Source organism: Rhamphochromis longiceps, linkage group LG11 (genome assembly GCF_057381845.1).
Source record: "Rhamphochromis longiceps isolate RC_006_pf linkage group LG11, R_longiceps_female_GT1.1, whole genome shotgun sequence".
NCBI classification, from domain to species: Eukaryota; Metazoa; Chordata; class Actinopteri; order Cichliformes; family Cichlidae; genus Rhamphochromis; species Rhamphochromis longiceps.
The window spans coordinates 9,386,913-9,414,459 of NC_140567.1; the positions used below are offsets into that span (position 1 = coordinate 9,386,913).

General features: G+C 38.4%; 1 long non-coding RNA gene across 3 annotated transcripts; it reads right to left on the reverse strand.

Moving 5' to 3' along the window:
• Positions 1-24,059: 24,059 nt before the first annotated feature.
• On the reverse strand, positions 24,060-27,068 carry LOC146658539 (uncharacterized). Of its 3 annotated transcripts, XR_014913640.1 has the most exons (6): positions 27,034-27,068; positions 26,781-26,912; positions 26,302-26,365; positions 25,790-25,942; positions 25,335-25,425; positions 24,060-24,724 (listed from the first exon to the last, which is right to left on the reverse strand). It is a non-coding gene; the product is annotated as an uncharacterized LOC146658539 (long non-coding RNA). The 3 variants fall into 3 exon arrangements; XR_014913641.1 differs by having other exon boundaries at positions 26,302-26,337; positions 26,781-27,062; XR_014913639.1 differs by having other exon boundaries at positions 26,781-27,062.
• Positions 27,069-27,547: the final 479 nt, after the last annotated feature.

The window sequence follows — 27,547 nt, forward strand, 5'->3', positions numbered from 1 at the left end:
TGGCTTCTCCTTTGTCCCACTTTAAAGGAACGTGAGCCATTTACCAACACATTGGAATAATTTGATGGCATATTTGAAAATGCCACAGTAAGGCTTTAAGTGTTTCAATGCCCTTTTTTAAAAATCTTATCCACAAACTGCTGTGTGGAGAGGAAAATAAAGCTGGAATTTACCTTCTGCTGTGTATCTCGTTGTAATGTGTAACGGTTTCAGGTCTTTGAATGGCACAACAGAAACAGAAGAAGTGTGTATCTTTTATTAAATAGGTGGAAAAAACGGAACAAGACAATGACAGCAAAAGAAAGAAAGCAGGGGTGGAGAGGTCAATAGTTACTGCTGGATAAAGTGATGTAGCTTTGTAAAACTGAAATTACAACCTCGATCTCGACTTCAGTATTGTGAGGGCGCACTCTGCAGGCCCAGCCTTCATTTTGTATTTTAACATTTCTCTTGATTTAGTTACAGTGAGGCAAAATAAATAAAAGCAGATACATTTTATTACATGAAAATTGATAAATGGAGCTCTCTATGAGTTGCTTTACTTCAGCAATTACAAAATGAACCCTGGTGAATCCCGGTTAACCCACAGCATGGTGACTTAGTTCCTCTGTGTGTGTGTTTGTGTGTGTGACAGTGGGAGGCTCCTGAAGATATGATATTAAACTGATGAAAATTAAAGTAAAGACTTTACATGTTTTTAAATAAATATGTATTAAGAATCCCAGTTCTTTTCATTTCCCTACATGTTATGTTCATTTCATCATCCCCCCGTGAATGTATTTAAATGCAAATCTCTGTCTGCGTGTGTTTCACATGCTCCTTTCAACATACGTTGCTTATACATAACCTAACGCTCATCAAAATTTGCATCCATGACAGAACTTTATTCAAGTTACCACTAAATATGCAATGAATAATCAGAAAGAAAGTCCTTGAATATCACATAGTTACAGCTTAACAAAACACAATTCATTTGGGTAAAACTGAAGATGTTTTTGAGGACCATCAGGACTGCGTTGCAGCAAGTACTGCAAAAGTTTATGTAAAAATTTGCTTTCACTTTAAATGTTTCAGACTGTTAATTATCATTCCTGTATTATATACAAAAATAAATAAAACTGTTACATGTAAGGTAAAGATTCTACAATGTTGTTAAAAAATAATAACATAAATTAAGTATGTATCTCTGTGCCGTACATGAGCAGGCCCGGCAAAAACTCCACGAGGCGGTTTTTTGCCAGTTCTAAAATGCTTGGAAATGAATCTTTATTCTTCAGAACAACCTGAACTATCTTAGGAAAGCTTTCTTATAATGCCTTTAAGTCATTTTCAGGAGTGGTTCTCCATGTCATGAACCAAGGTGGATCTGGCCATAAGCATGGGACATGGAAATAAAAGTTAAGCTGGTTTATTGCAAACATCATTTGAGAGCACTCACTAAAGGTTGAAGAAGGACTTGCTTGGTGTCTTCTCTCAGAAGGGCTACACAGTGGGGGCAGGCAGATTAATCTAAAAGGATTTTTCCTCCTACATGTTTCCTTGATTCTACACAGGTTTCCCAAGGCTCCTGGCATCTGCACAGATGAAAGAAAGGTAGGTCCAGCTTTGCACAAATAGTAAATTTTGATACAGGCCACCGCTACCAATTAGTGGTGCAACAATCTAGCATTGACTGGGGCAAATCTTCAGCCTTAAGAAGGCGATGAGTGATCTGCAAACTACATGCAGGTGAGTAATTAGCCATTGCCTTCAAGCGTGTGGACAGAGAAGGACTCAAGTGGAAAGGAAAAGATAGAGGAGTGGGTTGAACTAGGAGGACCATGGGACAATGACACTCCAGGGTTCTAAAAGGACATTCAAAGTGCTTCTTGTTGACTGCATTTTGTTCCATTTGCCATCAACATTATCCCTCACTGCTTCAATAATGTCAAGATTCTGGCTCGGAGGAGGCCAATCTACAACTGATGTATTTTTCTGTACCTTTATCTGCAGTGTGTTTTGAGTCATTGCCATCCTTAAAAATTAGGTCTCTGCCAATCTGATGTTTTCCAGATGGTTTTGCATGATGGATCAAATTCTGATTGTACTCACTGCAGTTATAATTCTATACGTCTTGACAGGATCCAAACATTACCAGCTGAATAGTTTTTTCGGTCTGACCCTTCTTCTGTCCTCCACTTGTACAGTATGCTCTGTTTTCATAGACACTGCACACAATCCAGAGTATGCCAAGTTTTTCAGCTAATAGTTTTTTTTTGTTTGTTTTTTTTGGGGGGGGGGGGGGTCACTTTGTTGGTGCAAAAATATTATTTTATGCCTGTCACACTGTGTTATCTTTGGAATCTTTCATATAATCAACTATGAATCTATGAAAAGAAATGGGAACGCATTATGTGTTTTGTGGCAGGCAGCTAGTAACAAAGTGCCTAAAGACATGGTTTAAAATTGGTTCTTTGCTAAATTGCCTGTTATGTGTTGACACAATGCTGGTTCACCCTTTGAGTGGGTACCATTTTTATGCTTGAATGGTAGAGGATTAAAATGAAAATTGGTGAAAAAAGTAGCCAGTGTCCAAAGAAAAACTGAAAGACTTTCAGAAAGCCTGGAAAACTATTCCTCAAGACCACTTTAAAAACTCGCAAGAAAGTCTGGATCCTTTGAGGCATTATAAAAAAATGAGGGTAGGCTCAAGACATTTGAACTGCACATTATTTGACAGATAGTGAAAGTCAGATGTTTCCCGAAACATCTGTCCATTGTATTCTTGTAGAAAATATACATTTCAATGCTCCACCTATTTCTAGCACAACATCACTCTGCTAGCCCTCTGGTTACTTTATTAACAAGAGCAAGTCATTTGAATGCATTAATGTTTAATGCTATACACTGCTATAAACCATTACATGTGTTCACAATTTGTTTTAATGTGAAAACAAATCTGCATATATTTACAAACTGACACTGGGGATAGAGTATAAAGTATTAAAAGGAAAAACATCTCCTTCGGTTTATTAAATCCCTGCAGCTCTTCAAAGGTAACAGGACAGATTGATAAATGTGCCACCTCCAACTAGAGGCGTCAGAGAGCAGTGCTGCTACAGATGCCATCCAGTGTCTTTGCCTTGATTAAATCACATGCAAATGATACCAGACTGCAGCTGTTTGTGTGGAAGACACGGGAGCCTCTCAGAGCTGTTGTATTCTACCAGTGAATTTCAACCTGCCCAAGAATGAGGTCCCGGTCACACCTATTGTATGGGAGCGAAGCGTATAAACTACCCCCTTTATTTTATCAGTGTTTCTATGGTAACAATTAACTTCAGACACTGGAAATGAAGACTGACACAGAGATAGATCTCTTTCTATCAGAAGAGTATCTGCCTCAAACAATGGGCTGCACCCCGTAGTTCTGCTCGAACTGATAATTTTGTGTAGCAGCTGGTGTTGCTTTGACCTCAGCACTGGCCTGCTTTGTCTATGGACAGAACAGCAGCGATTCATCTTCACATGTTGCCCTTTGTCTCTACTCCAGAAGAGGAGCTGCAAAGGCTGAGAACATAAAAAAAGCACTTTCCTTTTCAACGGGAGAACAACTTGTAGCACAGCAGCAACTGAGAAACGCCATGCATTTTTGCTTTCAGGCATAGGAAACTGTCTCTTCCGTTCATGCAGTTACTTTTGTGTAATACATGTGCGATATAAAAATAGATGCAAACACATTGAAATTCACTTTAAAGTTTATTTTTCCCCTTTAGTTCTGATTTAGCAGAATATCAAAAAACTTGTCTTTTATATTATTTTTATTTGCTGACTTACTAGGACTAGATTCTGAATTTAAAGTTCAATGGACAAGGCTTAGCTTTCATTTTCAGGTGTCTTTTTTCATTCCAAATAATAGCAATGCTTAAGACTGCTGCAAACATGTACTAATAAAATAATATATTGTTATATGCATTATGTAAGTACATGTTTGTAAAATAATTCCTTTGTGCAAAACTGGCAGTGTAAATATTTTCTATTGTGTCATAAAATCCTTAATTAATTATCCTTACCACCTCTATCATAGCTGCATGTGCACGGCCCATATCTGACTTTGTTGAGGTTTATGGCTTCTAATGTTTTGATGTGATGAGTGGCAACTCTAGCAGGTTGCTATTGATTTTCAGGCCCTCAAGAATCAATCATCTGCCTCCTGCAGGTACATACTGAGTGAATATAACACTCCTTTTTTTGTTGTCTCCCACAGAGTTCCTGCTTCCCTGAGCTCATCAGCCTCTCAGTGTTATCCATAGTCTTTCAATATCTAAAGAAAACTGTCACACACAATGCATGTCGTGCTCCCTGCACAGCAACATAATTAAATTCCACCTCACACGTTTACATACTGCGTAGTATACTGCAGCAACATATACAAACTCAGTTCTGAAAATGTAATATAGGCTATGCGATATTTAGATAAAATCCATATTTTTATCCATAATATAACATAGAAAACCTATTAAATGTTTTACTATTGCATGAAAAACAATATTGGCTATTTTTGAATTTGATGGGATTAACACATGAGGACAAGAAAGGGCAATAAGTGGCACTAAAATAAAATATCCTGTGGAACAATTTTCAGCTAATTAGGGACAGGTCAGTGACATGATTGGATTGAATAAGACAATTCTAGAGAGGCAGAGTTTCTACGTAGACTTTAAATTGCCTTACAACCTACTAATTGTGAGGCAATTTTAGAATAATGCTTTTTGGTGAAAAATTTCGAGGACTTTGAATATTTCATCATCTGCAGTACATAATACCATCACAATATTCAGAGAAGGAGTACAAGGAACAAGGCTCAAAGTCGGTATTTGATGCCTGTGCTCTTCGGGCCTTTAGGCAGCGCGGCATTAAAAGCAAGCAGTCTGCTGTGGAAATCTCTGACCAGGAACACTACCAGAAATCACTCTCTGTGAACACAGTTCACTGTGCCATCCACAAATGCAGTTTAAAGCCAGAATGAGTAAACTATCACCACTAGACATCATTAGATTACAGTCCACTGCATTCTGTTTCCTCACCACTCCCAATTCAAGTGCATAATAATCCAAGCTCAGGAAAAAACAGTTCAGGCCACCGTTCATCTGTATTGAGTGTAGGCTGTCTGTCTGCTGTTTACAGGGGAATCTATGGTCCCACAAATCTGTCCATCTGCGTACACTTTCCAGTTGGACAGAGGTGGGAGAGGGGTTTGAAGTGAGTTGCTAAAGAATGTAAAGGACATCCTTAACTTTTCTGTTGGTAAGTGTTGTTGTTAGCTGTCATGAGCAAACATTTTCTTTGAAGTAGATGTAATATTGTTCGATATCTTCCATAGTCTATCCAGAACAAAAGAAGATGGTATACGATTCGCCAATAATTGTATTTTCATTAAATTTTGCAAAGCTTTTAAACAAAAACTTTGTATTTTGTGACATTATATTATGATGTGAACATTATTTCTTTGGATGTTGCTCTTAAGTAAGATGCTGTATTTGTGTAGTGAATATTTTTTTTCTGCCCTGGCTGAGTAATTGTTCCTAAGTAACTATCAAAGCCGAATGGAAATGAATACTGACATTCATAACATAAAATCATAAAGGAAGACAAATTCTGTTTTCCCGGTAGGAGATAAAATCATCCCGCTAACCACAGAAGCTTTTCTGGACTTCAACCACTTCAAGCCTGAACAGTATTTACCATTTGAAGTGGCTGATACAAACAATTATGGGAATTGAGACCTTTTTGGTTGTCCCCTTGTCTGACAAAATTTCCCAAAGGTGTTTTACTGTCGCAGTATGGAGTCCTTTCATCACCGTTCCGGTCTGTCCCCCTGGGCTCCGACATCCCTGTGAAACAGCAGCCGGGCTGTTCAGACCATGGATGTGGCTGGATGAAATCAGCAGGGATCTCGCACACATTAATTCCAGTCTGGCCACGACAGAAAAACAACAATGGCGGCCGACACCGAGAGGGGGCTAAAACTGCATGGGTTTGCATGAGAGATCACTACGTGTCCAGTGAGAAAGTGTATGTAAAATGTCCAACCTTTCAGAAAGGCAATGGCAGGGAAAGACGTGGTCTTGCATTATGATTTATATCTAACAGTTTTATTGCATAAGCCTGAAAACAACAAACAGGAGACTTAATAATGATATAAAAACTGTCTAAAAACAGGTTTATTTTTAGGAAAATGCCATGGCCCCATCCTTCACCCTTGAGTGAAAGTTTTGCACTTCACAAGAGGTCCTACTGTTGCTAATATGAAAACACTTGAGTAATTGCATTCAGACTCACATATGTCATTTTTTTAGGAATCATTGGCAAACTATCTGTTTAGAAAGGAATAAATGTTGGAATAATTTCAAGAGAAAGATTTCACAGGCATCCCACAGTCTCCTTATAAAGAAGCAAAAGCTAATTTTATACAACATATATTTGAGCTCGTTTTCCAAAATGTTTCCAACAGGAAGAAATAAAATCTCTAAAAAAAAGCGCTTTAAAGCAGCAGTTTCCACACAACAACACAATCAGAGCAGAATTACTTTGGCTATCTGCATTTTACTTCTCGCGCTGAGCTTTGAGGCTGGTTGTAAACAACAGAGGTTATCAGGTACCTGTGCCTGGAGAGCAGAACGTCCCTCTCAATAGCTCAAGGCAGAGGTGCCTGACACAATGCAGCAGATGGTGCAGGTGCAGCACTTTACCTCTCAGAACAAGAGCAAAAAAAACACACTCGGACTGGAAGTCCATATGGGTGAGGACATGAGCTTGTAAATTTAATCAGTTGCAGCAGCTTATGACAAATGCCACCTCCATTAAAAAAGAGGCTTCATTCCCAGGTGAATGTGAGACACTTCATCATGGTTTACTCTAAGATGGATGAATCAGAGCAGAAAAATTAATTGCATGATACCGTGGAATGTACACACATTATTCACAGTGGTCTCCATGTAGGCCTATAATTTACATGCAAGAGTACAAACCCCCTGATAGGATCAGAAAGTTCCAAGTAAAACTTATAGCGCCCTGAAGCTGTTGTAAAGCCATTTTCTCACAGTTCACTAATATGAACATATGTAGCCCTCACCGAATACGTAAAGGGATCTTGCATTCCTATTTATTCTTTATTGTTTATTATGAGTGGGCGGTGATCAAATGCAGCAAAGTGTCACATGGGTTTGGCCTTGCCAGGAACCGAGGAGCTTGTGTTGTCTTCAAAGCTGTTTGGATGGAAACACAAATCCTTCTAGCTTGTGCTGCGTTTGCAGGACTTTTCCAAGACCAGGCTGATTTTTTTTTGTTTTGTTTTAATGCACTTTATATTTTCATCACTGCAAAAAGCTGATTATCAGTGTGTTCATGCATTGCTGATTTATATAGCATTCACATCATCATGGTATTTCTTTAGATCCATGTACAAAAGAGGATTAGGGCCACAAAAAAGTTATGATAAACTGCAGTGTTTTTTACATTTTTCATCACTGCAAAAAGCTGATTCTACTGTTTTCATGCATAGTTCACTGCCCACTGTCTGTCAGTAGGAGAGTGTAAAGCATGCTGCACAATCTCTATCACATGCTTGCCTCCAACAAAACCATCAGGTTACTTGTAACATCTACGATTTCCAATTTCACATTTGTTCTCACTGTTGTTGGCACCTTGTCAGGGTGCTATTCACATTCACATGTGACTAATGCGTTACAATTAACGTTACCAACATCATCTCTTGTGAGCGACCAGTAAAAATAACATGAGCTGACACTGAAGTTCTCTTTTCAAAGGAAACTTTACACACAACAAGTAAAAGGAACTGACATCGAACTGCTATGATCAAATCACTGCCTCTGTCAAATATGATTTCTTTAACACAACTTTGTAGCTAACCAAAGATTTTTTGGGGCATTCTTGATTCAGGAGCTCTTGGCAAACAAACAGTTCATTCGATCCAGGTTGATGTATTGGTAATTCTGCTCTCATTTACAAGACAATTAGAAGTCTGCAAAGTAATCATCACTCCATTTGTAGAGCAGGACATGCTTGAAGAAATTACTGACAAACAGCATTGCAGGAAAATGAAATTCCACACAGGCGAGGATTTAAAGGGGAGTTCCCCTGAAGGGTGGCCTGCATGCAATGCCCTTGGCAGTTAACTGTGTATTAATGACTTACAAGGAGACAGCGCTGTTTTTTGCTGCTGTCCCTGGCTAGTCTATTGGCTCTGATTACTGTTCTGCCTTGCTGAACTATATTTAAACTCCATCAAGAAGCACATGGGTTTTTACAAAAAACAATATTTGTCCTCTAGTAAGGAGATTCAGCTCTCAAAGGGGAAATAAGATCATAAGTCAAGGCAACAGAAACATCCCAAAGCACAGCTGTGCAATGTACTGTTAATACTGCAGTGTATCTCTGTATGTAGATGTTATACTTCAGCAGAAACTGCTGCTTCAACATGAAATTCAGTAACTTCATTAGTGAAGTCCACTCCTCTGAGGGGCAATGCATTGATTACAATTAATTAATATTGATTGGAATGAATCTTGCAAAAAAAAGCCTAATGTATCAGAGCTTAGATGATGTCCTGTGAAGAGACAGTGAGCAGTGAGTATACTAGGATCTACCTGGGTCCAAGTGACAGAAACGTCTTCATCATAAGGTGAATGTACAGCTTTGTGCTTCATTTTTTTGGCCATCCAGACAGGCACTACATTATTGAAAGACTTAAAAATATGACAGGAAATGCATCTTTTTGGATGGATGGATGGATGGATGGATGGATGGATGGATGGATGGATGGGTGGATGGAAGGAAACCTTGTCTGTGATGCCCAACATGGAAACAACAGAAAAACGCAAGTAAGTATAATCCTGACTTTAAGACTGAGGCTATTTTCACCACCTTTAGATTGTTTGCTCTGGTCCAAATTTGTTAAGGATACTGCAATATTGGAGATTTTTCCCCTTTGGTTAGGTTCTTTATTTTTCCACACTGAAAAGACCAAAGTAAACCAGTATGAATCTCTACTAACCACAAAAGTTCAGCCTGCTACTTAACTTGTGAGAAAGCTCTGCTACATACAAAATGAATAATAGTGGGCAGTTCATTTTCCTAGGTGGCCACATTATACGTTATAGATAAGATTATTATGAGATACAACACATATTTACCATTTCTTCAGATGTGGGTGCATCCAGCAATAACTTTGCACAATTTTACATAGCAACAGCACATAGTAAAGTTGCTGCATCCATGGCAACATCTGCTTCCTTCAGGTTTACAAAAGTGCAGACTTAACATGACATTTCACTAAAATAATTTGTTGTGCTTTCCTCTTAAGAATTGCAATTATTGAGAACCATCACAAGCCATCCTTTATTGTAATTACCACAATTACTTGAAAAGGTCTCAGTTTTTTTTTTATTTGTGATTGCAACGTGCTTCAGTAAACGTCTCTTTATATAGAAAAATATCAGCTTGTAGGAAGTGTCACATGCAAGGTTGCTGATTGTTAAGCTGTAATACTTTACTCTGCCACTATAAAATTGCCTAGTGTTGTTTATTGTTCACTCTTTTTCCCCTGCTTCTCAGTTCTTCTTCATTTCCTTTTAATATTGATTATTGATATTTTACAGTTTGTAAAACATCTCATAACTTGGTTTTAAAAAGTGCTGCTACAGTGAAGTTTCTTGTTCTTATTGAACGCTTTATTCTGCTGGGTATTGTGGAAATGTATGAGGAGAGGTAACAACAAATAAAAAGTAATCGCAATAGTAACAGCAATGCTGTGGCTGGGAATTTTTCCACTATATTAGAAGGTTAGAGCATTAAGTGGACCCACATGAATCTCATTCCTGCCCTAAAACTTAATTCAACTGCAAAATCCATCCCTGAGTAAAAGCTGCTTCCCTCAAAACAATGTATGTATTTATTTCACCAAGCAAACACACCCTTGAGGACGTCCGCAGTTATCAATGTAAATATATCCTTTTTTTTTACCCTCAGAGCCAACATGGCAGAATTAAAGGTTCAGTCAGGGGACGCAATGGTGTATGGCCAGCCATTACTTATGCTCTGGTAATTTGATTATGCTGGCTCTGGGCAGCATGTTGTGCCATGCTCCTGGGGCTGGGAAATATCAAATTAACAATTGCAATTGACAGGCAGTCCATATGTCAGTGTGTCGAGTTAGGTGGTTGGGCTGACGGTGTACTTGCATCACTTCTGTTCCCCCTATGCTCAGACATCTGTGCAGCCAACAACCAGCAGGCCTGGCACAAGGAAACTGCTGGGGAATGTGTTTCTTTCTCAAACTAAATATATAGTATATAGTATATATCTATATCCATATGAGTAATACACACTGGACTTTTCTCACACTTTTTCCACTTGAAAGGAAACTAGCTTCAACTTAAACAAAACAGCTGCACTTAATCCCACAGAACAGCAAGTGAAACGCAATCCTGGGAATAATTAGGCGTCCGGGTTCATCAGCTATAATGTATATATGGTACATGAGATTAGGAATGTGTGCATTAATTGATCAAAACGTAGAATTGTTCATTGATTTTGTATTCAAAATAGTGAGATATGTTTGATCTCTAAATTGCAGGAAATGAAACTAAGCAAGTGAAGCTTATTGACTGAAGATCAAGACAATAAATGCTTTCTAATGCAACCTGCTGATTGCTTCACCTTCTGTGCTCCTATCCATGAACTCATTTTTTTCTTTTCTTCACTTGATCTTCGATAAGGTCTGGAGATGCTATTCAAACTGCACGGATTAGGGACAGGGTCGTATTTGTGACAGACTTCCAATGGGGCTACACAACAGATCCCTTCTACTGCTGCCTGGTCTCAACATAACCTAAACTCTAGTTTATTAGCATCTATGATGCAATGGATTTGACTTAAAATGAAAGTTTTTGTATCATATTCTTTCTTCATGATGTTTACAGTAGTCTTGAAAGACATAACCATTGGAATTATTGTTTCTCTCATGAATTTTAGCTAATTAAAATAAATGCTTAACCCTCTCAGGCTCAAATTAAGTTTTTGTTGCTAATGCACAAAAAAATACCTGCAGTGGTACTTCTGAGTAAAAAAAACCTCATAAAATATGTATGTGGGGTAATCAGGTTGTTAGTTTTTAACTGTTGCAAATCTGCAACGCCTGCCTTGAGAGGGTTAAACCTAAAAATTCTAAAATATTATTATTACTTATTTATTTATTTACTTATAATAATTATTATTATTATGATAATATTTTCATCAATATTCAATTTTTTATTATTTGTTTTTTTTTTACTTTATAACAGAATAATTTCCATGCTTGCTGAAATTCCTTGTATAGCTACAATTTTAATTAGTTTATGAACACATGAGCATCAGGTGCAGCTGCTGCCTTTTTTGTTTTTGTTAAAACCTCAAAAAATACATAAATAACTAGTCACTGTTTTATTCCTCTTAGGACTACTTTCAGAGTAGCTGCTAATTTTAGATGCCTTCCTCTCTGCGCACCACTCATACACCTGTGAACACATCAACGTTTACAGAAAGCGTTTACAGAGAGTTGACTTTGGTGTCAAACTGACCTATTTCTTGTTTGGAGGACAGCTGCTTGTGCTCAGAGCTGAGTCATCAAATACAACCTAGCCGTTCAGAATTTAAAACTTTGAAGCCTCCGAGCCTAAAGGCAGAACGTCACACCAGGTGTCCATTCTTTTTTTCAGCATGCACCGGAGGGCACATTGGAGACAATCCAGCTTTCATTGCAATTATAAGAGAACAATAAAGGATTTAAATGAAGCAGCCGACAAATCCATCCATCCGTCTGTCTGTAAACCAAAGTGCTGCATTTGCATTGTAAAATGGACTACAATGAAACTATTAGTGACAGAAAGTTTAAGTTGTTTCATCAGTGGCTGATTTATCTGTTGTCATTAATTTTAAGTGCCTGTGACCTTTTTTCTAAAATGCCAGTCAATACAGACAAGTCTGATGTTGTGAAAGGTTGAAAAGAGGAAGAACCACAGACAATGAGCACTGAGACAAGATCAGCACTTCAGCAGATCCTTGAACCGTAAACAGATGTTTAATGTAATGAGGAGATGCTCAATAAATATGTCAATGTTAAGAACTACAGGACACTAACAACTAAAATATCGCTTCATTCGAAGTTACTCTGTCACTTAACATTGGAGAAAAAAAGCTAAAATAACAACAAATGTTCCACTCCTGCCCTGCTTATAGCTTAGACAACCAAGGAGGTCCAGCCAGCCAGTAAAATGTTGGATTTTTCCACTTGCTGAAAGAATTTTACTTTGTATTTAAAGACTCTGAGAATGCTCAAAACCATACATTTCTATTGTTAAGCAAACAAGTAAATACGCAAGTAAATACTAGCTGTCAAATGCTGTCAAGTACGTCTTGTACCACAACCAGTTAAATAAATAAATAACTTTAATAACTTACATTTCTAAAACAATAAAAAGACTAACTAGTTTCATGCTAGTTAAATTAGCAAATTCCTCCAATGACAAAGCAACAGCTGGAATTGATAAAGTTCACATTTTGAAGTGATGCATCCTAAACCAGAAAATTTGGCAAGTTTTCCAGCATACACAAAATTCTATTTAATCACGAAATACAATCAAAAAAACACATCGATTTGGGTGAACACCTTAAACTAATCCAATTTGATGCTTCTGTCATGAAGTAATCATATCACAGAAAAAGGAGAATTTTTGTGCTGCTAAGACAAAATATCTATAAATAAATAAAAACCCAGCCTGACATAAGACATTGTGCATCGCTGCCCAACCTACTCAGAAACTACACAATAACACACACGGCAGTGGAAGAAAGGAGTGGGGGAAAGTAAATGCCAAGAGGTGGTAGTAGGTCTTTTTACTTGATTTGAGTATAGGCAACAGCGATTCCTCATGATGTGTCAGTCAGTGCCTGAGAGTTGCCCCACTGTTTAAATAAGCTTCCTGATTTCAGAACCCTCAACTCACTAAACTAATTTATGGTTTGCTAAAAGGCACTCAACAATGTGTAATTGTAAACTGGAAAAAAAAATGAAGAATGAAAACTATCATGGAAATAAATCGCACTTTTGGTAATTGGTAATAATTTTGACAGCTCACAGGCACGAACCACACCAAATGAAAGCTCTTGTCCGATTTCAACTGGGGATAAAACTCCTGAAACATATCAGTGTTGATTACAACGGCATTTAAGTAAGGATGAAGTCACTCGTGTTCATCGTGTGTCAGAGCTTAAATATTCCAAGTTACGTAAAATAAAAGTCAAATGTCAAGACTGTCGCTGTCAATTTTGTTTCAGCTTTGTTAATGCAGCCATTATTTTCATTTGTGTGACATTACAAGAAACATATCCTGAAATCATTTATAATATGGTTTTAACATTTAAATTTAAGTTATGAGGCCTCGTTATTGATCCTTACAGCGAAGTTGTGCTGCATGAAACTTTGTTTTACCAGCGTAAACTACAAGAACGATGTAAAATAACTGCGATGTATAAAGGTTTTACAGTATAATACTGTCTCCTGTTTGGTTGCTTTGTCTGGAATTTTATTATTCTCTTTATTATTTATTATTCAATATCTTCACATACAGTATATTATAGTAAAATATAGGTGCATGTACCCTGGATTAATTTTCCTTGTGTCACACTGTTACGAAAAATCTGATATATTTACATTTTAACAAACGCCCTGGTTGTTTGTCACAGAACTGAAATAACAACAACACCATTATTAAAGTTATGAGATTTGAAACATTAATTTTGCAGCAAAGAACTATTTGCATAGTGCAAAATATAGTGAAGAAATGGTGTCCTTAGCAGAGAAATGAGAGCCATTCCTCTTTAATGCTGTAAATCCAACCTTTTCAGTTTCATGTTTTGATCGCTGATACAGCGATGCATGCGATGCATTCCATGTTCATAAAGAGACTGTGAGCGGAGTCCAAAGTACTCAGCTGGTGGTCAACTAAGAAAACTATTTTAAATAAAATATTTCATGTTATACACTCTATAAAGGTTTATACTTGTAAATAGATAGGAAAGATTTTATCTAAGGATATTAGACACTCATACCTTTTGTTCTATGTCTGAACAGAGTTGTATGTTACAGGCAGTATAAAGTAAAAGTCAACTGGATCACATGTCGAAGGTGTGAATGAGGTTACCATGGTGACAAGTGTGTCATGTGAGTATTTTAACCATGTTTTTGCTTTGAAAGTATTTGAACAGCTGTCATTAGAGGAGTGAAAAGTGGGTAAAGTTGTGGCAGAATTAAAAAATAACAAAGGGAGAATGTATTATGCACTGTGCTAACCTTGTTCTACGCTTCTCAAATAAAATCTAAGAAACTGAGGAGTGCTTTAAAATATTGCTTTTCCTGCCCACTGCCACTACTGTTGTGTTGTGTTATGCATTCAGTGTTACAGAAGAAACTGGTCAGATGACACTTAATGAACGTGAGAGCAACGCTGCATAATTTAACACTTCCCTCAATATTGTTTTGACGCATTGCTGCGATCGCTTTCATTCTGACAGCCGCAACACTGGCACGTTAATTATTCAAGGATCTAAACACGGCTCAGATCAATAATTAACCAGAGAAACTGAGAAGAATCACTAAAAGCACACTAGACTCAAGTCCTAATGCATTTACAGCCGCTTTCAATTCTAAACGAGTGGGATTTTCTACATGTTGTCGATACACTTTCTACACCGTGTTGAGTCAAAGAAAAGAAATTTGAGCCAGGTGGTTGTGTGTGCCTATGCTTGTCAGACACAGCGCTGTGTTAGCTTTACCGTACTGGCAAAACACAATCAGTGAGTAATTTGCTCAAAGAGAATGCGCCTGCCAGCTGCTGACTCTTTTGTGTTTTCTGGATGCACATGGTTCCTATAAGTGTGAAAGATATTTAATACAGATAACACACAATTGGTACAACGACAGCATGATTCTGAAAAGGCACCTGTGCGTATCAGTCGAACTCCCAATTGTGCAGCTGTGTGTCTTACTTATCTGTGCAAATATGAGGTTGATGACTGTAGAAATAATTCACCCACCACATAAACAGAATGTAGACATCAAGGGGTTGGGATGTCTGCTTTCGTGGTGTTTGTTTACCAGGGAGGGGATAAACAGGAGGTAACTCCTTCTCTGACACGGTACACCTACTACCATCAAATCTGCTAATAACTCAACAGGCTTATCATTATCACATGCTGAAGTAGTTTTCTGAAGCACACACTGGTGTAAAAGGTGACTGTACGCTGCTTATGTTTAAGGTTGCATAATTTGAACCAGTTAAACACTATTGTTGGATTGTGATACCAGATTTCTAAGAGCTTTGTGTCTATATTTTCCATATTTTAAATAAATAAATAAATAAAACAATTTTTGCATCAAACATGTCAGCACAGTTTCCTTCACAGCTCTCTTTGCTCTCAAAATATGTCAGCCCCGTTGACTGATGCAGATCCACTCTGCAGCTATCAGTAACAAATATGCCACCCTGCTTATACCTTTGAAAGAAGCGTTTGTGGGCTTGTCTGTGCAATGCTGAAAATCCCAGAACACAGTGAGGAGATGCATCACGCACCCATGGGATTTTAAAAGTGCATCTAAGTTTTCCTGGGCCCATATGAAAGACAGACAGTGTGAGAAAGCAATGCAGACTGAGACAAGAATTAACTTTAAAGCCATATTAAGATGTTTTAGAAGTGTGGAAAGGATTTTTTCCATGGAAGATCAGTAGGTTTCCCAGCATATGTACAAGAGCTTCATATTATGTTTATTTTCCAAGTTGCAGTTCCTGTAGAGTACACTGGGTTGGTTGTTTGGTTCTTTTTAATCTGGCTCCATTGTAATCGTTAAAATCTAAAGCATGATTTTTCTTTTTCTATGGCAAGATGTGTGAATATCAGTATCACGGGGTCAGCTGTGACAGAGGATAGAACTGGTACCGTGGATATTTGAGCTTTTTCTGTTAATTCGCTGGAAAAAACATTTAAAAAAAGTATTACTTGTTATGAGGGATGGCAGGTCGAAGCGAGTTATAGCATATGCAAGGTCTCCTTTTTTCTACATTTTAAAACCAGGCTCATTCATCCTGAAAGAATAGATTCAGTTTTTAACATTAAACGTGAAATTCAACATTCAAAGAATTAAAGCTATGACAATGATTTTGCAATTAGGCCCGGACGCAAGAAGTGAAAACTGTAATTTTTTAATGTGTTATATTACAAAAAAGCTTTTTCATATTTGGTTGGCTGGACACAGAATGACTCACGGGTGATTTTAGGCATAAGACACTTTATAAAACCCCTCTGTGCTCTTTTTTCTCTCACTTTATCTGACAGTTATAGAGATTGTGTATATTCAGATTTTTTAATTTTAAATTTTGTCTATGAGCCATTTCATATAGTTGTGTTACTATGTGCAAAATCAGATTTCTTTGAACCACCTAGGTAGGCTGTTGTTCATTTAATTAATTTTACTAATAACATGTTATCAGCACAACCTGACATGATACATTAAATCTGCATTTGCACAGCAGAACCTAGACGCCGACTAATACCAACTGTGAAATATTTTGTTTTTTAATATAACGTAGCATGACAGCAAGCTGTTCCTTCTTGTAATGATGCTCTAGCTTCATCTGAGAGGCACATGACTTACTGACTGACTGCTAACACTTTGCACTGCAGTCTTTGATGCAATTGTGCAATTGTGTTTGGGAAATTTTGGCCACTAATCTGGCAGAGGATAGCATGTTCTGTCCGAGAGCAACCATTGTACCCCCAACCTCCTGCTGGGCAGCTGAAAATTACACCGAGGCACAACAGTCACAAAATGAAACTACACTGTGAGGAAAGTTGCCCTTTTAGTACAAAGACAGTGACATGTGTAAGCAGCGTTGATTTCATATACGAGCTGGGAGTGACAGAGTTGCCTCAGTATTGTCTGGTGCATCAGGCAGTGATGAAAAAGAAAACCTTGTGCATATCTCTGAGACAGCACTGGCTTCGACAAAACTGCAGTATTTGACAACCTTGGAGTGAGAGTGGGCTGGAACGCTACAATGCTTTTGGAGCCAAACCAGCACTTTTGACTAACATTGCATTATGCTTCCTGTTTTCAGTCTATTTCTCAGTCCGACCTGATGTAGCTGTCTGTCTAAAACCTATGAATAGAATGAGACCATAATAAACTCTCACACACATTAGACAGGAGCTAAGTGCTGTGCTTACTAAGCTTGTTCCTTTTTTACCTTATATCTCCGGGGCAGTAACTCTATACCCCCTCTTATCTTATCACAGGGTTGCATTCAGAAAAGCAGCACACCACAGAGGTCACCTTGGTGCTATGCCAGATGGAAGCACTCATCCAGAGAGGCCTGTCATGACGTCGGCACGTTTGGTATTATTTTTTACAAAGAGACAGTTTGAATAGCCGTTCAACTGGCTGCCATACATTTTCACAAATGAGGTCTGAAAATGCTTTAACTGTTAGATTATCTACAGGATCAATCAATAATCATTATGAGTTTATTTTTTTTTATCTGTTACCTTGCCTTTGTACTTTTTAAGGTTTTGCTAAGTTTGCTGAGCACTGAATGTCACTGTGTTTCATTTCCAACATCCTTATTTTCCATTGCTGTTGACTTCTTTGTTCAATAGAAATTTGCCAAAATATAATACAGTGGAATACAATAGCCATTTATTGTCATTGTACATATTCAACAAAAATTAGGAGTGCTCCATGCCAACTGTGCAGGAGAAAAGATGAAATATATATAAATAGTAAAGAGATCAGGAATGGATAGCAAAAAGAAGAGAATTACACAGTCTAGAGGAATATATATATGGAGAGGAAAGTGTTTGGAACCAGTGGACAAAGACTTGGTCTGAGTCTAAAGTCCGTGTGTGAGTGGCCTGAATGATGAGGGTTACTCAGACCATGACTCAGATTGGTGAGGTGAGTGGGCGGAGGTGGGTTGTGGGGGATAGTGTTTGTTGGCAGTCTGAGTGGCCCAGGGGAAGAAGCTGTTTGTGTGTCTGGAGGTGTGGGGCCTGATTGTCCTGAGGGCAGCGGGTCAAACAGGTGGGCGGGGTGCAAGTGGTCACCTGTGATGGCCCTGATTTTTTGAGACAGGAGGATCTGACGATGGCCTCCGGGGGTGGCAGAGGGCAACCAATGAATTTTTGGGTAGTGTTAATTACCCTCTATGCAGCCTTCCTGTTCTCAGTAGTGGCCCCTTCAGTACCAAACACCCAGACAGTAGGAGAGCATGCTCTCCACTGAGGAGCGGCAGAAGCCCAGCGGTAGCTTCTGACCCAGTTTATTCTTCCTCAGGACACGGAGGAAGTGCAGCTGCTGCTGGGCCTTCTTTACCAGGGCGTTGGTGTTGTGGTTCCAGGTGACGACAGCAGGTGAGCCCAACCACGGTGGTGTCATCAGCATAATTGACGATGATGTTGGTTGGACGGGTTGTTGTACAGTAATACGTGTGCAGGGCGAGTTAAAAACTGTCTAAATCCTTTCATCTGTAATAAAATGACCAGCACTGCTGCTCTACCAGGTGTAACAATTAAGTTTAACATCCAGGCATCCATGAAGACCGAATTTATGAAATTTAACAGAGTTAGAAGTTAACAGGATCCATCTAAATATATGCCATGTTCTGACTGAGAGATTTCCCCAAAAAATTAAGACGTACAGCTCTGCTATCACTTCAGACATAAATAAATACAGGAAAGTGTCATGTTTCGGCTGTGTACAGGCAGGAGAAGGACCCAAACGCAAAACTCACGACAACGAAATTAAACTCAAAAGGTTACTTTATTGCAGAATGGCATGGAAAACTAAACTGGGACATGGATAAACTGGGACACAAGGAAACACAGCCATGAGGGAGACTATAACACTGACAAAGAAACACAGGGCTTAAATACACAGAGGGATAACGAGGGAATGAGACACAGAAGGAGAGCACAGCTGGGAGTAATCAGGCTGGATGAGACAAGGGAAGCAAAACTAGAAACACTCACATGAGACATGGACCTTCAAAGTAAAACAGGAAACTGACTGAACTCTAAACATGCAAACTTAACAGCAACTGAGAAGACAGAACATAGGGACCAGAAACATGGTACAAAAAGGTCACAGTAGACACAACATTGAACACAGGGAAGCCATATTACAAAGCCAAAGAACTAAACCTATGATAACCATAACTGACATCTAGGGAAACAAGAAACAATACAACAAAAGACTCAAAACATAATCCATAATATAAAAACAAGATCTCTTCAAAATAAAATGGGAAACATAATGAAACGCAAACATGACAACATAAGAAACACAGACATGAAGCACATGAAGGACAAGGGAGACTTAACAGGGGTTGGATACACAAGGGGAATCTAATAAACAAATGAACTTAGATAACCTAATGAACAAAATAAACTCAAACTTAAAACGCTGGGTCAAAAGACCCAGGATCATGACAGAAAGTAAACAGCAGTGACATTTGTAGGGTAACTGAAATTTGACTAGCTGGTATATAATGATGTGCTACGTGATAGCAACACAGCTATGTTAGCATAACATAAAGACAGTGAAGCTGGAGGATGAACGCTAACCTTTTTCCACTCGATAAAAGTTCACGTGAGGGTTCCTGATGGTTAGGGACAAATGCAATCGCATGGCAGGATGCTGTAAACGGACCAAACTTCAGTCGGGAGAACAACTGAGATAATCCATCCACAATACGAGGTTAGTCATTAATATGCTGCTGCATGGGCTGGGCTGTAGTTACATCGTAAGGATTTGAAAACTGAACTTTAAAATGAACAGTGGTAATAAAAACCGAGAAAGGCCAGCAGTGATCACTGACTGTTTTTAGGGGCTTGTTCAGATTAAATAGACAAGATACAAAGCATTAAAACATGTTAAAAACACAACAGCCTTAATAAACGCACAGTAGTTTGGGCCCGGAAGCAGGATTTATCACGTCATCACTTAAAGACCGGATATCTACATGTATGCACAGGCTGTTGCCCAAACTCTAAAGAAAATCTTCATGCATCTTTTATGCAGTCTTGATGCATTATCACACTGGATTTTAGTTTATTTGGAGAAGGTCTGGCTTCTTGCATTATAACTTAAAATTAATAAGTCAGGCATTTCTACTTTCAGCTATTCCAATTATGTGCTTATTTTATTTGTTTGGGGGTTTTTTTTGCATTAGTTTGCACAGCTTCATTCATCTGAAGTAAAAGATAATCCGATAACTTTCAGAATCAGCTACAGTGATGGTGTGTTTGATTCGAAATGAAATTTAAAATAAATTTTTTCCACAAATATTACATTGTTGTCAATTGATGATACACCCTCTGGTGCCCCTGGACACATCATCAGTGATGTAACCTGGGGGTCATTGGGGTTTTTTGGGTCTTTTAACAATCAAACCCCCTCTCCCAGGCGACCCAGCCAGGGTTGATCAAGCCCCAGCTTGTGTACAGGTAGCGCTACCCTACATGCCATGCCTCTACTCTTTTGATCCACAGCCACCTTGACGCTGCTTCTGCTGCGTTGGTGACCAACTTGATGGCTCTTCGCTGGTTAGCCCCTACGATGCCTAGCATTTTGTATGCCCTGCAAAGAGATATTAAAAAATATGTAGTTTTAATATTAATAGTACATAGACAACTACCACTGCCGTCATCCAAACAGCTTCTCTAGCTAGCGTACTTAAAGTCTGTATTCACAGACCAACATGATTATCAGCACAATAAAGCCACGAATGCTATTATAGGTTGATTTTGACCATTATCTATTAAATAAATGACTAAAACAGCATATTTTGAACGTTATTAGATAGATGGATGTGTCTTCCTATTTCATATCGTCATTATCAGATCAGTATCAGAGTATCAGTTTGCATATATTCTCCACACAGAATGCTTGCACATTATTTGTCACGGCCCAGCGGCACGAGGGAACAAAGATGGACACAGGTGCAGAAACCAACCCGGAAGCGAGACGGTAGGGAACAAATGATTTATTTCCGCCCACAGGCAAACAAAAACAAAAGCAAAGCGGCGCCACCACACTCGTGGCGCGTAGGATAATTTACGATAAAGAGGGCGACCTAGACACCTCTAGGAGACGGCTGAACAGCAGAGGCAGCGGGGAGGTAGAAACAGGACTGGGCAGGGGCCGGGGCACTGGAATAAGAGGAGATCACGGTCAGTGGGATCCAGCAGACAATCACCGATCCTCCACAGTTGAATTGAGTTGCCTTACTTGGTTTCAGGTGGAGGTGACAGGTGGGGCGGAAGCCCGGAAGCGGTCGAAGCGTGGGGAGGCAGGCAAGTGAGTTGTGGGCTGGCAGGCCACGTCGTGTTAGCAGCAGGCAGCCCAGGTCCAGGAAGGCGGGAGTGAGGGAGACAAGATCTCCACTCCAGGTGCTACCTCTGAGGACAAGAAAGACAAGTAAGACATCACACAGCGTCTGACAGAGTTATGATGCTCCACTCGACTGACATGGGGATAGCAGATACTCAGGCGATGAATGGTTGAGAGCGCAGGTCTGATATACTGCTGGCATGATTGCTCACAGGTGGTCAGCCAGGGAGGAGCAACCGAACTCCGCCCAAAGGAGGAGGGGCCGCTGTCGGAGACCTGCAGGTGCCCACCCAGACCATGACATTATTATTGAGTGTCTGATGTAGCAGACAGAATAAGTGAAGACAAGAAGAACAATGTGAATGGGGCAATTGCATCTTTTATTGTTTTCTTTTCTTTCGGCTAATTAAGCAAATAAATCTTGCAGTCAGTTTTGCTCCACTGGAAATTGAAGCATCTGTGTTCTTATCGATTGCCATTCCGTGCATGAGTAAGGATCATTGACCAGCAGAGGGAGAAAGAGACGTCATGCGCTTCTTGTACTAGCGGCCATAAAATTAATAGTATCTCTAGGGTGAGCAAACTCTTAATTTCATGAATTACACAGAGCTGTTGAGGCTCAGGTGCTCGTTGGCAGAAAAACACATGGATGAATATTATCCCATTTAGTTTTAACTGCTTTCACAGGCCTGAAAACAGCCTCCACATGCCATTAGAAACCAGTTCTTTACATGCTAGTCAATCCGCTGAGTCGATAGCAAAAGACAGTGATGCATGCTTCAGATGCTTCAGCTGCTAATAGCAATAATTAAGAAAAAGCAAGATGTCTTGCAAAAGAGCTGGTGCATTGATTTATGTTTTACAGAAGAATTTTCGTGCTCCCTATTGCCCCTCAGCTGAGGTCATTTAAAGTAAGCTGACTTCCACTTAGTTGAATGAAATGATAAAATCTAGAGTGACCAATAACCATGAGGCAGCAGGAAATTGTCCCCAAGGTACACCGACAAGGTTAAAGTGATAATCCATGCTTTAATAATGTTTGCTTCTTGTGAACATCAACAATGGCTGTTTCTATGCTTCCACAGAATCTGTCTCGCAACAATAACGACTTTGTCTGACTGCTGAGCCTGAAGAAGCACAGAGAGGAAGAAGGGCAGTAAAAACAGGTAAAATGATATTAGATCAACACGGAGACAACATATAGACAAAATATCACCAGTGAATGGAACCTTTTCAAACTAAAGTATATGAGCACTGCATGTTAATGCAAGATATATTCAATATTAATTGTTAAAAAAATGTGTGGGTGTATGTAACCGTACCAGAAAGAATAGAATAGCACAATACACATACATGACCACATTTCTCAGTGAAAAATCCAAGATTACCAGACTGGTTAGTTTACCTTTTAAATGGCAGCTATAGACTGTACAGAAAGGATGGACAAAACCACTACATTGTCATCCACAGCTACTGCTTTGAAACTACCGGTTTTGAATTTTGTCGTCTTGGTTTTGTTTAAAACAAACACACCAATAGTTGTGCTCAGGAGTTATCAGTTAATAATAATGCTGCATAGTTAGCCTGGTTTGCAAAGTGCATTCAAAAGTCTCTGTCTTGTTTTGGCTAGAGACAGTGGAAGTGGAAGAACTGAGCAGCTCACTCCTTGCAGTGTGTTTCAGTGCAACTAAACAGAACAACAGGACACTCACAAAGTGGCTATTTTCCTAACACTATATACACTGAAAAAAATATGTTGTTGGATTTACTTAATTCAATGGTGGACATTTGTTGCACACAGATGTTTTGCTTTGGCAGCAACTTAAACCATTGAGTTAAATTAACACAATTTATTCATGTTCAATAAACCTGTGCAATTTGTGTTGATAAAATGTGACTTAAACATGTTTTGATGAAGTAATTTGAGCTCTTGGAATATTTTAATCCTTCACAATTTTCTCACGTTATCCCAACACGATTCAATAACTTTTACCCAATACTACTTGGTCACTTAAATACTACATGTTATCTTCAAATTACATTTTGCTATTATATTCTAGTATCAAATACACAATTTTCAAATGGAGGCCTTATAACAGATTGTATTGTTCTCTTCCAAGATGGTTGCTGGCATCCACCAGTAACCTTTCAAAACAACATGTCTAATTTCACTGCAGTAGGTAAAGAATTAAACTGACATTACTCCTCTACTGAATCTATATAAATCAACAGTTAAATAATGTCAGTTCTTCCGTGTTCTCTGGAATCAATCGCAGCAAAGAAATTAGACTGTTTCTTTTGAAAAATGTTGGGAAAGAACAAATCAAAACATTCTATTTAAGGCCTCTGACATCAAGATTCAGTTAAACAACAATTATAACTAAACAATTTGAGGTAATGTTAGTTTCCATTAACATTAAATTAGGTTACTGAATTGGCAAACACCTTCCTATTAACACTACCCATTTTACCCCAATAACTAAAGAAATTAGCACTTGCAGGTCAAAAACTTTATTCAAGAGACGCAAAAATAACATTGATACAGTGACTGTCAAAAATTACAGCACTGATACTGTGACATCTTGGTTCAAAACAGCACACTTAGAAATATTCAACGTTCTTTACTTCAACTGAATGAAACTGAAAATACCATTTCACACGACCCATATGGGATATTTAGACTGTATAACTGTTCACGCTACATCTCTTCACTAGTAAAAGAAAGAAAAAATACAAAGAGAAATTTAAAAATGCTGCCAAACAGACAAACAGAACTTGTACAGAGCAAAAGGAAAAACAAACAACAACAAAAAACAGCTCGTCCTCATGGCAGTTGCAGAGTATATAAAAATGAACCCTGCGATCCGTTCCTGGAATTGAGCTTCAAAAATGCAGCAGAACAAGTGTGAGATTTAAATGTCCTCTCACCTAGAGCTGGTCACCTCACATGCATAACAGTGAGCTTCGTTGCAGGAGCAGTTTTGTCTTAGTTGTGAGCTTTTCTTGAGAGCTGAGTTGCATCCAACTCCATTACCACCCATTGAATCACCTCAAAAGTGTAGCAGAGTTGTGATGGGTAACTCATGTTGAAGGAATAAAAAAGGTCCAAACAGCATGGCTACTGCAAAGGTCACGTTATCCAGATCTTGAAGAACAACATCAGAAAAGTCATTGCCTGGCGCATCTCTGGAGACAGATGTTCATTGTGGTTTTCTCAATCTGTGCAGTGGCCTCAGGCAAGTCCTGGTTAAACACAAAACATTTCTTTAAGATTCCTTTTTAAACTCATCTCTTTTGAATCTACCAGTTCTAATGTTAGAGTAATTTAAACCAATGCAAGCAACATAGTAAATAGCTATAGCCAAAGAGTGGCCTGCCATGCTGCCATTCATGGTCTAACAGAGTTTCTAAGAGAGGGTGAAAAACATAATAATTTCAAATGCTTTACATTAGTTTTTGTTAGAAAGACACCGGCCCATCAGAAATCCAGGCTATGTCACTCAGAAGATGTTAGAATTTAGACTTTCAGCCCCACAATTTGGTTAGCTGTTGGTCAGTTGGTCTTTTTTTTTTTTTTTTTTTTTTTTTTTTCCAAACAAAAGCTAATGTAAATACTGGTGGGATTTTCCTTTGTTCATTAGAATGACAAATTTAAAGTTTTTTCACACTGATGTGACCCCTAATACAGGGGTGGGGCCTCAAGGGCCGGCGGCCGAGTTCACTACCAGGCCTCATGTGAACTTCAAATTATTAAAGAGGACTACTGGTCCTAACCAGTCCAATGAGGATCAAGTGGATAACTAAATGCATTTTTAAAGGTTGCAAATCCACAATCTACTCATAAAACACTCACCATGAACTCCTGCACCAAGATGTTGCAATTGTCTTTCACACAGATGCGGAGCACTTTGATGAGGGACTCCAAGCATTAATGTCATCCTTGACTATTATAACAAAGAAAACAGAGATTTGTGAACTTTTCAGTAGCACAGAAGAAAATGATCCCAGACAAAAACTCTTGACTTTTTAAACCAGTCAACATGCAACACCAGCATCTACAAAGCAATATCAAAAGTTCCTGTTTGACATCAACTTTATGGATATATAGTTTCCAGAACATTTATTTTTAAAAAAAGATAAATTTTTCTCAGTGGGCCAGTAAATGCATGACGAAAATAATGGCATCCTTTTAGTGGAATCATTACTCACAGGTAATAGTTGACTGTTTCAATGGATGTAGCATAAAAATTTTACTGACCTAATGCAATACATATACACTTTGTAGTTAAAGAATTTTAAAGTTCTTACTGTCATAATGGCAGCTACATCCTTTAGCTTTGTGCCCTGTTCCCCCGATCACTTTGCAAACACTTTCAGCAAACTGTCAGAGAGAAACTCAGCTCCGTCAGAAACCTTGACTGTAAAGGCATGGTTGGGATGCACTGGAATGCTGCATTTTATCTGAAATGACATAAAATTATTTTGAAATAACAGCAGGCACTGTGCTTGGTTAATCAGTAATGTTTTGTTGAATAAAAACTGTGTTTCCAAATCTTATGGGATTAAAAAAAAATCCAAAGATGTTTGTTTCTGATTTGCAACCCAACAACCCACAAGTTACAACCTCATTTCAGTTCAAGTGTGCATTAATGCGAGTCCAGTAATCACCTTTCTGGCAATACATACAGGTATAAGTTAAACCTATGGCAGATTTTGGATTTCTCAGTTGTATTAATAGGGTGAGTATGCATGCACCTAATAATTATAAAAAACCCATTATAATTAAGTTACAGAAACGAAAATAGAATATACTTTCTTACCATAACACCTTGAACCCACAATCCATCAGCTGACTCCTGGTGAAATGCAGAATAGAGGTCGTCTCTCAATGTGCAGCAAAAAAAAACAAAAACAAAAGGACAGCAGGTGAGGCCAGGAGGGGTAGGGATGTAAGCTAGCATAATGCCGCTGATGATATTAGCTAAAGCTGTTCAATGTCCAAAATCTCACTAACACCACGGTGCAGTAAATACACAATGTAACTGAAGAGTCAGTTGGCAAATCTATTCACACAGAAAACCAAATTATGTTATGAGTGCCTCGTAATTAGGTTTAATGTGATATTACGGCTCTTGTGCCAAAGACAAATTCAAATGAAAAAGCGCCAATTCTTTGACAACAGATAAAACAGCAAATAAGCTAACGGCTCTTTTTTAGCATGTTACATGGCGACACTCTAGACGTTTAACTACATTTGTCTGAAATATGGTAAATATTAATTCAAAAAATCAAGACATACCAAAAACGTAGAGTTGGCTGCTCGACTTGACTGAGATGGATGCCTTTTTTAAACCACGATCCAAAGCCCGCGAGATGAAATCACGCGTGGTTTCACGAGATTTAACGTTGCTATCTTATTGACTTACTTCACCTGAACATGATATGAACAATTTAATACACCCTTTCTGCATATCATGTAGTTTTTACACTATATAGTTACATTTAACTTTAAAACATGAGGCAATTGTGTTAAATACATGCAAGATGCTTACATAAATCCAAGAGATGGCCAGTCCCTTTTTTTCAGTGTAGTTACAAGATTGCCAATGCAATTTCATAGGGTGGATTAGTGTGTATAACATTTTAAAAGAGGAATTGACTATGTTAGCGGCATTTTTTTCTGTAAATTTCTCTTGTAAAGGTGACTATTTTAATATGAGAGGATTGACTAACTTTTAGTTTCAAATGCATTTGAAGGACTTGCTGAATTTTTTGCACTTCATGTCAGATGCCAATTATAAATCACCAACTGGTTTTCTGAGAAAAAAGTTCAGATTATAGTGATCACAATGTTCTCGAAATTGAGCTTTGGATCTATGTAATATATAATTGAAGAGAATGAGAGAATAATATTATGCGGTGGCTGTGTGGAAGCAGGAAGAGGGACCCAATTGTTGGATTCCAAAGAGAAAAACAGCTTTAATACCGAAATTTACAAGAACTGAAATACAAAATTCTGGCATGGAAAGGTATGAACCAAGAACTAGACACTCCAGAAGAAACATA